Source organism: Phaethon lepturus, unplaced genomic scaffold (genome assembly GCF_000687285.1).
Source record: "Phaethon lepturus isolate BGI_N335 unplaced genomic scaffold, ASM68728v1 scaffold21562, whole genome shotgun sequence".
Classification (NCBI taxonomy): Eukaryota; Metazoa; Chordata; class Aves; order Phaethontiformes; family Phaethontidae; genus Phaethon; species Phaethon lepturus.
The window spans coordinates 5,237-18,192 of record NW_010524361.1 but is presented as its reverse complement, the minus strand read 5'-3'; the positions used below and the strand labels follow the sequence as shown (position 1 = coordinate 18,192).

General features: G+C 43.3%; 1 non-coding gene across 1 annotated transcript; it reads left to right on the top strand.

The window, feature by feature from the left end:
• Positions 1-266: 266 nt before the first annotated feature.
• TRNAY-GUA lies at positions 267-356 on the top strand. The gene is given in 2 exon segments: positions 267-303; positions 321-356. It is a non-coding gene; the product is annotated as a tRNA-Tyr (tRNA).
• Positions 357-12,956: the final 12,600 nt, after the last annotated feature.

Here is a 12,956-nt window from a genome sequence, read left to right as displayed (position 1 = left end):
TCAAGCCCTAGACAAATTTCATACAGGTCATGACAGGAACTCCAACCTTAACGCTACCATCACCAACAGTCTCACAAGAGCTGCAAACTATTTGGCAGAAAACTGGCAGTTTTATAACCAAAATCCAATTTTGCAGAAAAGTTAGCTTTTCGCCTTTTTTTTTGGATACTGTTTTGCTGTTGTGAAAGCAATACATATGGAGGCCCATTAGAGCCTAAGGCTATTGTTGATACAGTCTTGACTCATTCTTGGCACTCCTTCATCTTCCTTCGATAGCTCAGCTGGTAGAGCGGAGGACTGTAGGCTGTCTCAAGAAAGTAATCCTTAGGTCGCTGGTTCAATTCCGGCTCGAAGGAAATATTTTGGGGTTTTGTTTTTGTTTTTGTCTTTCACTTTTTTCTGGTATTTACAACTTTGCAGAACTGCCCTTTCCAACCATATGCTACTCTATGCCCCATGAGAAATTCAGTCTGTTTAAAACATACCACTTTCAAGGATTTAATTTTCACTACCCTCATTCTCTGCTTCAGCTGGTTCTTACAGATAAGATACTTTGACCGTTGCCTCTCTACCTAATCAGTTGATGCCCATTGTACGAGCTTCTTTTCTGCAGGGACTCAACACCTTCCACAGAGCCTTGTTAGGGAGAGCACACCCACAGTGCAGAGCTTGCAGAGCCTCTTTTAGCTGAGTTGGGTGTGGAAAATGGGGGCAAGTCCACTTATTTGGGCCTCCTCGTTGCTGGTTTCACCCCTTTTCCTATTCTGTTCTTGCATTTTGAGTTTCTGAAGTTTGGGGGGATGGGGACAGGATGGACTAAGAGATGGGGAAAACAATGTTTTTGTGAGACAGGAACACCATGCTCATTCAGGTCCAGATATTTGTCTGAGGCAGCTGCTACATGCAGCTATAATCCTTGGCCTCGGGAGAGGGTTGTGAATACCACTGTGCACGCTGCCCTGAGCTGTATCGTTTCCACGCACTGTCTGTTTCAATGAAGAATTGTAAAGGTTGGGGCTGGTTACAAAGGAAATGGGTACGAACGAGGCAATAGAGCTGTATGAAGGGACACCACAGGTCAGGTTAATGAGGCTTTCTAAGGACTCATTCATACAGAAACCAACATCAGAAACTTTCAGAGAATAGAAAACGGGGCACTGCGAATAGAAAATGGGGCACTGCGATCTGTTAAAGAAGATTTCGTTTCACACAGGAAGCTGACTCACTTTCACAAGACATCATCAGCTCTGAGAGGACTGTAAGAAGCTTTATTAAAGAAAAGATTAGAGGTTTTTAGATGTTTACATTAGATGAGACGACATTAGGGATCCAAATCCCAAAGCTCATGCAAAGCTTCTCATGCAAAGCATCTCCTCATGCAAAGTACAGTGCTAAGCTCAACAAAGATAGGAGGTGGCAATTTTGTTCAGTTGCTTGCCTTTCATTGTCTCATAAATATACCTAGTATCGTTTAATAAGAAATATTTGGTAGAAGTTGGAGTCAAATGCATCAAGGAACCAGTACTAAGCTAGAATGAATAATCGAGCGATTATATGTAATTCCAGTATTTTAAAAGATTTTTTTTTTTTTACTAATTAGCGTCAGATCAATGGCCATCGATCACTGTAGAACACCAGATTTCTTTGTCCTTCCAAATCCAGCTGCATTAATTCCTCTTCAGCCTGCATAGCGGTACACACTTACAACCTCATAACCATAATGGGTTTTCAGCACAGGGAGGCACAGGACAGGAGAGAGGCAGTTCTGCTTCTCCTCTCAACCAGGCAACAAGCTCTCCAGGCCCTGGGGGGTGGGCAGGCCATGCTCTTATTGCTCTGTGGGTCCTCCCACAGCGAGTTGGGATTGTAAAGGCAAGAGTGGGAGAGGCAAGAAGCCTCCCTTGCAGTCCTGTAGGGCTCCCGGGAAGGAGGAGGCAGAGCAGCAGCATCTCCAGTGGGAATCTGGCAGTTGCTTTAGACGAGGAGGAGGAAAGGGGTATGAGCCTGCCGGATGCCACGGGAGGAACTCAGGTGTATTCATAACCAGCCTGGGATACAAATCTGTCCCATGGCACCTGGGACAGATTTCCTCCTTGCGGTGAGCCTTTTACTGTCTTGGTGAGAAGTAAGACAAAGTAGGAACCTTTCCAAATGAGTGAATACATGACTCATGCGTTTAATTGCTGCAATAAGCATGAAGCTTTTGATTCAAAATCCTTGTGCTCGTATCAGAGAAGGGACTGGTGCTTTCCCTGAGCCTGGGGAATGGTGGTGACTGATGAACGCACTGACTGCCTCACAGGTATTCTGTTGATGTGCAGATCTTTACTGACTTAATACTTCAGTCTGGGTTGCACAAGGTATGATTGAAACAAGAATGAAGGGAGAAAGCATTAATTAAAAGCAGGTTCTCATTGCCAGTGGTGATCATTTTGTGGTTGAAAAGGGTGAGTTGTTACAGCATGGACTCACCCTCATATTACTGCACACCAGTGGGTAACTGGTCCTGGTGGAGAATACCACCTGATGTGGTTAGCTTCTGTTGTCCCATGGCTGTTTCATGTCATGCTATTTCAGCTACCAGGGCTGCCCCATACTGATACAGTGGTGACCCTGACTCCGTGTCTTTCTCCGCAATGACGTCTGCACAAGGTAGTTTTATAAAAGTTCCAGCAAATGTAGCCATCAAGCCAGAAATGTGAATTTAAATAAAGTTCTGGTGTTTTTCTCACACATATGAGTTGACCTTCAGTTAGCAAAGGTAGGAATTATTTAGAAATGTTATTGTCTTCTGTGTTTAGGACCTTTAGCCTTCTCCTAGTCTTGAATAAGCTTCCTCTCACAGCCAAACTTCTCTGGCTCATCAGACATGGTGAAGGTTGCCGTGTCCTTGTTGGGGGAGTGACATCCCATGGACCAAACCTCTGAAACAAAGACATAACCAGCTGGAGACATGATAGACCAGCGGTAGTAAGCTCCTATTAGACAAGATAATGTTTGTTACCAGTGGGCTGAGTGGGATGTTCCTTCCCTTTCCAAAATACTTTTTTCCTTTTCTTGTCTTACCTCTTGTCCCAAAACAAACTTTTAACCTATCCCCTAACTTAGAAGTGGCATACTGCATGTTGAAGAAACTGAAGCTCATACAGTTGGCATAAACATATTGCAAAATATCTGTACTTTCTCCCTAAAGGAAAAGCAGTGCTTGCATTCCCGTAGGACAGTTTGGTAAGTCTGATCTAGTCGCCTGTGCCCACGGCACGTCTTATGTGGTTATTTTGCACCTTTGCTAAGCAGCAAGTGTTACATGGTTTGTGACTGGTCTTGTCTGTGCTCATTCTGAAAGTAAATTTTTGTTAAAAATTAAAAGTGCGATTTTGGCACTGGCATAACTCCAAGTTCTCAGTTGTACTTGCTTTGAATGACTTTGTATATGTTGAGCTTTGTTTTGATTTTCCAATACAAATGAATCCCAGCCTCGCTCTAGACACCTGATTTCACGTGGTTGCATCAAAGCCATATTGCAGGGAATGCTTCTTCCGACACAATGTGAAACAACTGAGCAATGCAGGGCTTGCCTGAGGAAATTTGGTTAACCTTAAAGAAACTTCAGAAAAGCCGAATAATCTCCAAATTTTGAATGAGTTGAGCTGCACACCCCGGTATTGGGTTTCAGCCCAGAAATATAGTGCTGCAGCAGTGATCGGACTGAAGACCTAACTTTGTACTGAGTCCACTGCTTTCCTTTGAGCTCTGTAAATTTTTGCTGCTGCTGTTGCTCTCTTGTAGCCACCTGTTGCCTCTGGTCATGCTGCAGATTTAGATAAAGCTCTCTGAGCAGGGTCATATCTTTGTAAAGTTTTTCATGATGGTGAGGAAAACATGGTCCCGATTCCTGTCTGGAGTAATAATACAAATAAATAGTTAACAACTGCACGGTTCCGTTACAGCTGTAGAGGTAGAATCATGGCAATTAAAATGTGCAATTAAGGAGAGCTTGAAAAGGCTTTTAAAACCAGGAAGCAAGTCAAGATGCTTTGCTGATGACTTGTTTGTAGAAATTGCAAGTGGTTGCAATTTGGTTTGCTTTTACCATGAAGTAAAATTATTCTCCAGCGTGCGTTTGGCTGAGTTTATGAAAAGCATCTCAGCATGGCTGGAAATGACCAACAGCCGTTGCTGCCTTTACTTGCAACCACCAGATCAGGTAGAATTACACTGAACTGAGCAACTGTTTGCACATTTCTTCAGGCCTTCTTAACTACCCTCTACCAACCAATTTTTCTTCTTCCTATTGTAGTTGTTATAATCAGGCCTTGATAAGAATTGCTGCCAGAGACATCCAATCAGTCCCATGTTATCATCTGGAAATGATTAGAGTCCTCAGGACAGATTGAAGCCATTTTGATAGCATTGATTAGTTCTTTATTTCAAGTTGTGCCATTTCACCATTCACCATTTTAAAATTCTTGCCTCATTTATGAGGATACTTTTTTTTACATTGTAAATAACAAATTGTATTTTGTTGTGTGAATCCAAATAAGCTTTGAAGTTTGTGGCTTTGTAATTTGAAAGTCATCTGGAGAGTGTATGCTCTCTTGTCAGCTTTAATCAATGCACAATAATCAATTATCATATCAAAGTGTTCAATTACTCCTTAGTGGTGAGGTGCTGTAGCTCTTTGACTTAATTTCCTAGAAGATTCTCAGCACTCTCACTGCAGCATTGGGGTTACTTAACTGACTGCTTAATGTCTGCTGTGAATATGAAGCTGCTCCTGTTTGAACACCAGCCTCCGCACAGAAATGACAGATGCTTCTTGGACATCGCAAACCACTTCTTTCTATCTAATTTGTGACTTGGATGTACCATGCTGTTGTCAGTTCCTAAGAAGGGAGTCTTTGTCCTTTTGTCTGTGCTTTTATGCTTAGGAGGGATGCTAAGAGTCCTGGCTCCTTCTTTGTTGAGTCTGGAGAGGTTTCAGCGTTCCCCTTTCCTGCAGTACCCTACCCTTCCATTTCCCAGAGATTATGGGAAGAAAGTTACCATTGACTCTTGGGTCAGTAGGTTTCATGCTTATTTGAAGGCTGAGGAGAATAAAAGTGAACAGATGAAGTGTGATTGCTGCTTAAGTCCCCTGAACTTATAGAGGCCTGAGAAGATCTGTATTTGTGAATGAAGGGTCTCCTCAAATTCAGAGTTGAGGTGTTGTTACTCCATATTGCCCTTTTTGGAGTATGTAGAGCTAAAAAAAAAGATAATCATTTTAATGTCAATATAAGGCTTTTCTGGGATCACTATGTTTTCAACACCACACAGTCTTTGGTGTATCTATCCTCATGTCCCTGTGACATGGAGAGGTACCAATATCCCTATTCTACATGATGTTGTTAGTCCCTAAGACGGCTGTGGTTGAGTGATGGCAGCAGGCTGAAGCAGAGCAGGAAAAGTCACCTGAAACCTCAGAGGCTCTGACTGTTCTGCATCCTGACCATCCTTCCTCACTTTTGGAGTCCCTCACTTTTGGTAAACCATTGACTTAACCCTTCAAGAACCCAGCAATGAGTTTTCCCTCGATTTCAGTTTGCAGCAGCTTTGCAGCCTGAATGATCGCCTTGGTTCCTTCTCCCAGAAAGGTATTAAACCACCAGTGAATAAAACTCTAGGAGGATATTGCTGTATTAAATCTTGGAGCATTGCCACCACCAGTTTTCCAGCACTGACTCCATGCCAGGAGAGCCGAGTGGTGTGAGCTGGAAGGGAGAGCTCCTTCTGCTGCGGTCAAAGGGGGAAGGAGGAAAGTGGTGGCAATCAAGCAGGGCTGCTGTTGCAGGAGCAATGTGGAGGTGCGTGCGTCCTCCTACCCACCCACCAGCTATGACTTGCTGTTGCTTTCCTGCAGGAAGCCACATGCATGTGAAGGGGCCAGTGCTCAGTCCTTTGTGAGGCATGAAACAGCACTTGTCTTTTCTACGCATCTACGAAAAGATAGTCGAAAAATGGAGAGGACACGAAGCTGTGTTTGAGCCATGTTCATCAGGCTGAAGGAAGGAAAGCATGAGCGGCTCTATGGTGAGAAGGTCTGTAAAAACACAGCAATTATCCTCATCTCAGCTTGCCTGTTGAGAAATAATCAAACTTGTGATGAGCCTTGTGACCTGTCAGACCTCTTAACTGAACTGCAGCTGAAGAGATTCTCTATAAAAGGGTATAGGCTGCTGCTTATTGTTGACTTTTAACCATGAGAGTTCCTAAGGGAAATAGCATATAGTAATAACATTTAATGGTCTTCTGATGAGCATCTGGTGTTGGGTGGTTTTTTCTTTTAAATTGCATTAAAATTAAAACTGCAGTATTGCACTGAGTCCTCATTTCCTGTTAGGAGAGGAATTATGATGCTCTATTGATTGGCAAAGCTGTTTCCCATCCTGCATAAGTGTGGTTAGTGGACAGAACTTCTCTCGCAGGCACAGACGCGCCCTACACCCCCCTCCGTTCTGAAAATTTTTCCCTCTAAATTATTCATAGTGAAACCACTGATCCTCAAAATTTAAAACAGAGGAGAGAAGGTATAAAATATTCTCATGTATGCCTTTGCATTAATTTATGTGCTATCACATTGAATAAAAGGAAATAGCAAGTTAAGCATGTTCAAGAAGCCACATGATGAGTATAATTGATGCATTCAGCCTATAGAACATACATATAATAGTCCATTGTAGTTATGGGATTGGCCAGCCAATATTTTTGCCTTGGAGATCATTACTTAAGCAGATGACTCTTGACCCTTTTCTTTTAGTGCTTCGAGAAGTTTGCCAGAAAGTACCCTTTTGTGCTAGTCAGCCTTTAACATCTCCCTCTGAGCAGCCTCAATTTTTCATTTAACTTACTTCTTAATGTTAATCTGCTTTTTATCCCAAGGATCTTTATGAGAAATAAATTTGAGCCTTTTCAGAAATGCAATTGTAAAAGCTTCTTCCTTACTAGTTAAAAGCTTGTCACAATGTAGCAACAATGTATGTGTCATAAAATGGTGTATTTAACAAAAAAAAAAAAAAAAAGGCAACAGAGCAATACTGAAGCAACATGCTGGGTGTTGCTGTGCGGAAACTCGCTTACCTGCACGGTCCTTGGAAGCGTAGGAAATGTGATTCATAGCAGCGGATCGGAGGGCAAAGAAACTTACTTTCAGAAAGACAAAGATCTGCTTTGACATAGCTCTGCAGTTACCATTGCTCCTCATCCCCCCGAGGTGGCTGATGGGCAGAATGAAGAGAAAGGCTCACAGCCTAAACGGAAAACCTCATTAAAGTATCTGGTTTAAATAGGTGCTGACTCAGGAAAGGAAGAGCACTGGTTGAGACCCTGAAGATTGAAGTAGTGCATGAAAGTGGGTGGTTCCTTTTCAAAGTTGTTGGGGAAAAAAGTGAAGGGGATACCGGTGAAGAGAGCGGACGCCACTGGGGAGAGCCTGCACTGGCCGAGGCACGACGCACACTTCCCCCGGGGCCAGTTGTCGTCTGAATGCTTGTTGGAACCCAGACCTCCCCCGTGAGAGGTACTGGTGTACGAAAGGGCAAGGAAAGAAAATCCAGCTTTTAACCTGAGCTGGACTGCTCTTCCAGGGCTACAAACTGCAGGTTTGGTGTAGCTGAGTGACGAAGTATTGTTCTCATCAACCACTCCCTTACAAGGAGAGTGCAGGTGGACTTCTAGAATGAATTATAAAGAAACCCCATATCCTCCTATAAAACAGAGTAAAAAAGCCTAGCATCGAGGCGAATGATAAAGGATCATCAGTGATTTGAGAATGAATGGGACTTGGAGACCTTCTCCGCCCGCCCCAGTAATATCTGGTGAAAAGCCCTCTAAAATATGGCTTCACTGAAGCCAAGGTGCCAACAGGTTCCTTCCCATTTGTTTTCTTTCTGATGAGGCCTTTCTCTGCTCAGTGCACATGACGATACCCACTTTATTAAAAAACCTACACAAACGATGGCTGCTTTGTCTTTGCTAGGAAAGACAGACCTTGGCAAATAATTACTTCTAGGTCTTACTTCTAACATATGTATGACTTATTATTTTTCTTGATGCAGTAAGTTACAGCTTAAACCAATAAAAGAACAAAGGAGGAGGACATAAGAAGAGGACATAGGAAAAGGTTTTGTTTAAAGAGTCACATGCACAGCTAATAGATGTATCCAGAGAAAAGAGATAAAATACCCCAGATTAATAACTGTGACGTTCTGCTGGCTTATTGCTTTCTAAAGGCTTTACCCTCTGTGGATACAGAGCTGTATAAAAGATGAAGTAGTGGCACTGCACATTTTAGTCATCCCAGTAATGATGGCAACATCTCTGTTACAGACTCATGATCTCCAAGGAAAGCAATCCTCTCTCTAGTATTTCCAAGGGAAATTAATCGGGTTCACTTCTCTGTGTTGCCTCCGTACTTGCTCCTCCATTCTTTGCTTCTCACTGCTTGACCTTTGTTGAATTAGTCATGTAAAGCAACAAAATGCTGCTTTAAGTTCATAAATCTTGGTCTTCCTATTTCCTGTGAACAGATCCAGCTGAGAAAGTGAAGAAGAAACCTGTCAGGATGCCATAACAAGCACTGTATATCAGAAACCCACTGGACAGAAAACCTAGCTCAAACACTAACTTTGTTTTTGCAAAGCAGGAAACATTGCTGAAATTCATATAGTAAATATTTCTTTGTGTATCATGGGGAGCTTTCATGTAAGCTTGGATTAGCTGGAAATCAGGACAAGGGCTGAACTTTGCTCCTTCATCGCTATAAAAACAATTGTCTGGGGTATTTTTCAAGGAAGCCCCTCAGCTTTTGAGCCAGGCAGAAATGCATTGCAGTTGAACTTGATACTGCGTTCTACAGAGGTTGGAGAGAAAGACTTTTAGGCTGATATTTAAAAATAAGGAAATAGCTTGTAAGGAGAGAGAGAGATGGGCAAAGATCCTGAAGTGGAGAGAACCAGATATGGGAAAGGAGAAGAGGGACAAGGATAAGAATGGTGTTTATTTCAGAGGGGTGAAATCAGAGTCAGGTTAAAAGAAACCCACTAAAGGTTTTCTAATTGCAGAGAAGTTTGAAACTGGTGTAAAATGAGTTGATTCTCCCCATTTCCCTTGCTTTATACCAGCGCTGGTCCAGAAAATACCATTGCATATGGCATCAACAGAAGGACGAGAATCCAGGGAGTCGCATAGACGTCCTCAGCGCTGATGTCTCTGAGGATGAGGGCTGGGGGGCTCGAGGAGGGTGGGGGTAGTTGGGGCATTAATAGTGTGGACAGATACAGGGGAATGTGCTAGCATTTTCCAGGGCCCTGCATCACAACACTCCTCCCAGATATTTTGCCAGTGTACACAACAAACTTTTCCAGCAATAACCTGGCATGGGATTGTGTTGCCCCCCCTCTTCCCCCTGCCACATACCTGGCGGCTCTGCCTTATCCGTGGAGGACCTAGAGCCCAGGGGGGAAATGTCTCACCCGTGGTGGTGGATTGCTTCAGCCAACAAGCCTGGCAATCTGGTACTTTTATGAACACTGAGCTCACCTTGGATATTAAAAGAAAGAAATGCATTAGCTGGTAAGTGTGTTGGGTCCCTTCCAAGGCACACTAGCGTGTTGCTCTGCACACCAGCATGGAAACAATTTGCAGGCAGGAGAGCTGGTGAGCACTCTCTCAAGGAGCTGTGCCACATTCTCTTCCCTCCCTTCGCCTTCAGAGTCGTTCTTTATTCAATCTCTTTTGCTCCAGTTTCGCCATCTGAGCTTAAACGCGGCCTTTTGACATGGAGAATCTGGGTGAGTAGAGCCACATTAGTAAAATCCCTAGCCAATCTTATTTTTTGGCATGAAGGTGGCTGTTACGGCATTGTTTTTATTATTCATCAAAAGGAAACTTTTCAAAGTAAATACATCAAATACCACATAACATAAGCGCTTCCCAACCACTGCTTCCTCTCCCTTTTTCTTTTCCCCTACCTCCTATTTTTATAAGTAATCAAGTTGTTACTCCAGAGTCAATTCCAGGTCATCTTTCATTTGCTCAAAATATATCCTTATTGGCAAGCTATTTTCCCATTATTCCGGAACACACATATTGTTTTACTTACAGCTGTGTGCTGTATTTTATGTTCTCATATAAATGTTATGCCTGGATTATCATAACTAGAGCAAACTGGTTTTAGGGTTTGTTGTTGTTGTTATTTTTAGGTTCCTCCCTCTGCCCCCAATAGGACAGAAACTTTATTATATCTTTTTTTTTTATCTTTTCTAGTTCTTAAAGTGACTCAACTTTTCACATTTCTCTCTAGTAACGTAGGTTTCCCCTCTGCTGTGCAAGTTTCCCTAGTTTGGGGAATGATGATAGCTGAGGTTTGGGAAAGATTAAGGGATAAGCAGCATTGCTTCCATCCATGAGGGGCAGGAAAGAAGACAAGGCAGGGACAGATTCCAGAAACTCATTACCTGCTGTGTAAAAAAAAGTAGGTTTTCTTACCTGTTTTAAAGTGTTACTAGTTTCAAGGAGTGTCCCTGTTTCTAGTGTTGTGGGATCTGGTGAAATCTGGCAAGTTCTGCATCCACTTACTATTTTCTTTATTTTGGGAGCAGATCAAATAGACACTCATATTTACAGACCGAGGGCTCAGTGAGGGAAAGCACCTAAGTCCCATTGGCTTCAGCATGTTCTTAAATATTTACTGAAGTGATTAACTTACTTGAGGTCTTGATGCAAAAGAATGCATTTGTAGCAACAAATACATACTGTGATTATCAATCTTATCACTGCATTTCATGCCTGTGCGTGCTAATGCTTGATGCATTAGAGAGACATACAGTATGCAGAAGAGATGGATTTTCTTCTGTACAGGTGACAAAAGACAAAACAGAATTTTCCCCTTATTTTCAGGGTGTCTGTGACGGTGGAAGACCATTGGAGGGAAGTGTGTTGCTGAATTCCCTGCAGCCTTAAGGTCTTGTTTTTGATTTTGGTTTTTTTTGGTGTATGGTCTTCTAATGCAGAAAGGCATGGTTCTGCCCCCCCTGCCCCCATGAGAGTAAGACCACATGCACGTCTTAAGCTACTCAGTTTATTAGTATTCTGTGCTCGTTAATTTGTGAATGACTTGAAGGCACTCGGAGCATTAAAGGAAGTCTCCTCCTAGAGATTTTTAAGAGTCTCTCCTGGATTTTTTTGAAGTTGAGATATTCATAGTTTGCATGGGCTTGTTTCTTCCAAGTAAATGTGTGCTAAATGCTAATGCTTGCATTATAACTGGGTGTCTTATAGTAGGTACGATGTTTAACTGGCGCCCAAGATTCAAAAGCAGAGATGATACATGAACATTTGGGCCACATTATGTGAATTGTTCAAAAAATTCTGGTTTCTTTCATTATTTTAACCTCCAAAGAAGAAATCCCCTATAGGATAAATGTCAAATCATTAAAGCAAACAGACAAACAAACAAACCAACCAACCTCTTATCACTGTTGGTGGGAAAAGTATGCCTTACACTTTACAAGACTCACAAGGAACAGCAGGCATACTTCTGTTTGCGAGTAATATTCTGGTTATTTGATGTTTTTAGGAGGTGAGAGAAGAGCTTGTAGCTGAATGGTTTCTCTGGCAGCTTCCTGACTTGAACTTCAGGATGAACGTCAAGAGAAATGCCACAGTGAATGATGCTGACGGGAACATGTTTGTGTGACCCTTCTCTTCCCCAGACTAATTTAGTTATGTCCTGCTCCAAAACAGTTCACAAGTTGTTCTTGAAATAGTAGGGGATCCCAGAGAGACGAGCTTTCCTCTCTGCCCACCTTGCCCTATTCACCTTCCACACTGCCCCGGGAGCATTTACTGCCGGGCCAATTACAGCCGTGGTCGGGGCTGTCTTTAGTGGATGTTGATATCCGAACAAACAAATGAAGAGTCTGGTCTTGATTGCTGATGTCTTTACAATTTGGTTTCCTGTGGTGTGTTTGTACAGATGTAATGGTTGGTATTCCTCTGTTTTTAAATAATCACGACCATACTGGGGGGCGGGAGGACAGGACTAATTTGCTGGGAGTTTGCTGGAGGAGCCCCCAACCCTGCTCCTGTGGTTTAGCTTCTGTTCAAGCCTCGCTGCCTAACCCACTGCTTGGGGTGGTGACTTCTGTTTCCATCTGTCCCCCTTCAGAACGGGCTTGTGATCGTTCACTCCGTTCAGCCCAGGAGAACTCTCATTAGAGCAACTATTGCAAGTCATCACATCTTGTCTGCAGATTGCGTAAACTCTGAACGGCACGCACAAAACACCTCCACGAACACGGGCAATGCGGAGAGTGTGAATGACCACCATCTCGGTGGATCTTTTGTACAGGAGGATATGCGTCCTGGATAGCTCTCATTTTCTGTAGCCAAAGAAATGTTCTTTTTTGCTTCTTTACATCCTGCTGACCACTTGCTGCTGTATTAGTCCAGAGCTGGTGGCGTACGGCTCAGCCATTGCCCTCCTCCGAGCTGCACCGGAGGAGCAGTGAACAAGCAGCTCCTGGTGAAAGGAGCTGGAAGGACAGATTTGGGCTCTTTTCTCACCCTGCTGTGAACTTGGTTGTAGCCAGTGATTTGGGTCACGCCTTGATCCCTGCTAGACCAAGCTGCCTGAGCTATGCAAAGCAAGCTGCTTTACAGTCAGAATACTGGGACTTCCTCTGTCACCCCATCCTTTCTGCCCCAGGCAGTTCCCTCACTCTTATTTCAAGCTCGTTCCCCCTACACGTGTTTGACATGTTTGGGAGTGGAGTCGGGAGCATTTAAATCCTTCAACGTTACGTGGCCGGCCGGACTGGAGGAGCAGTCTGCTCCAAGCAGAGCTCCCCCTCAGACTACTTGCAGTCACATCCAAATGGCAACGGGGGGAAAAAAAAAGGGCTAATTGTATGCTC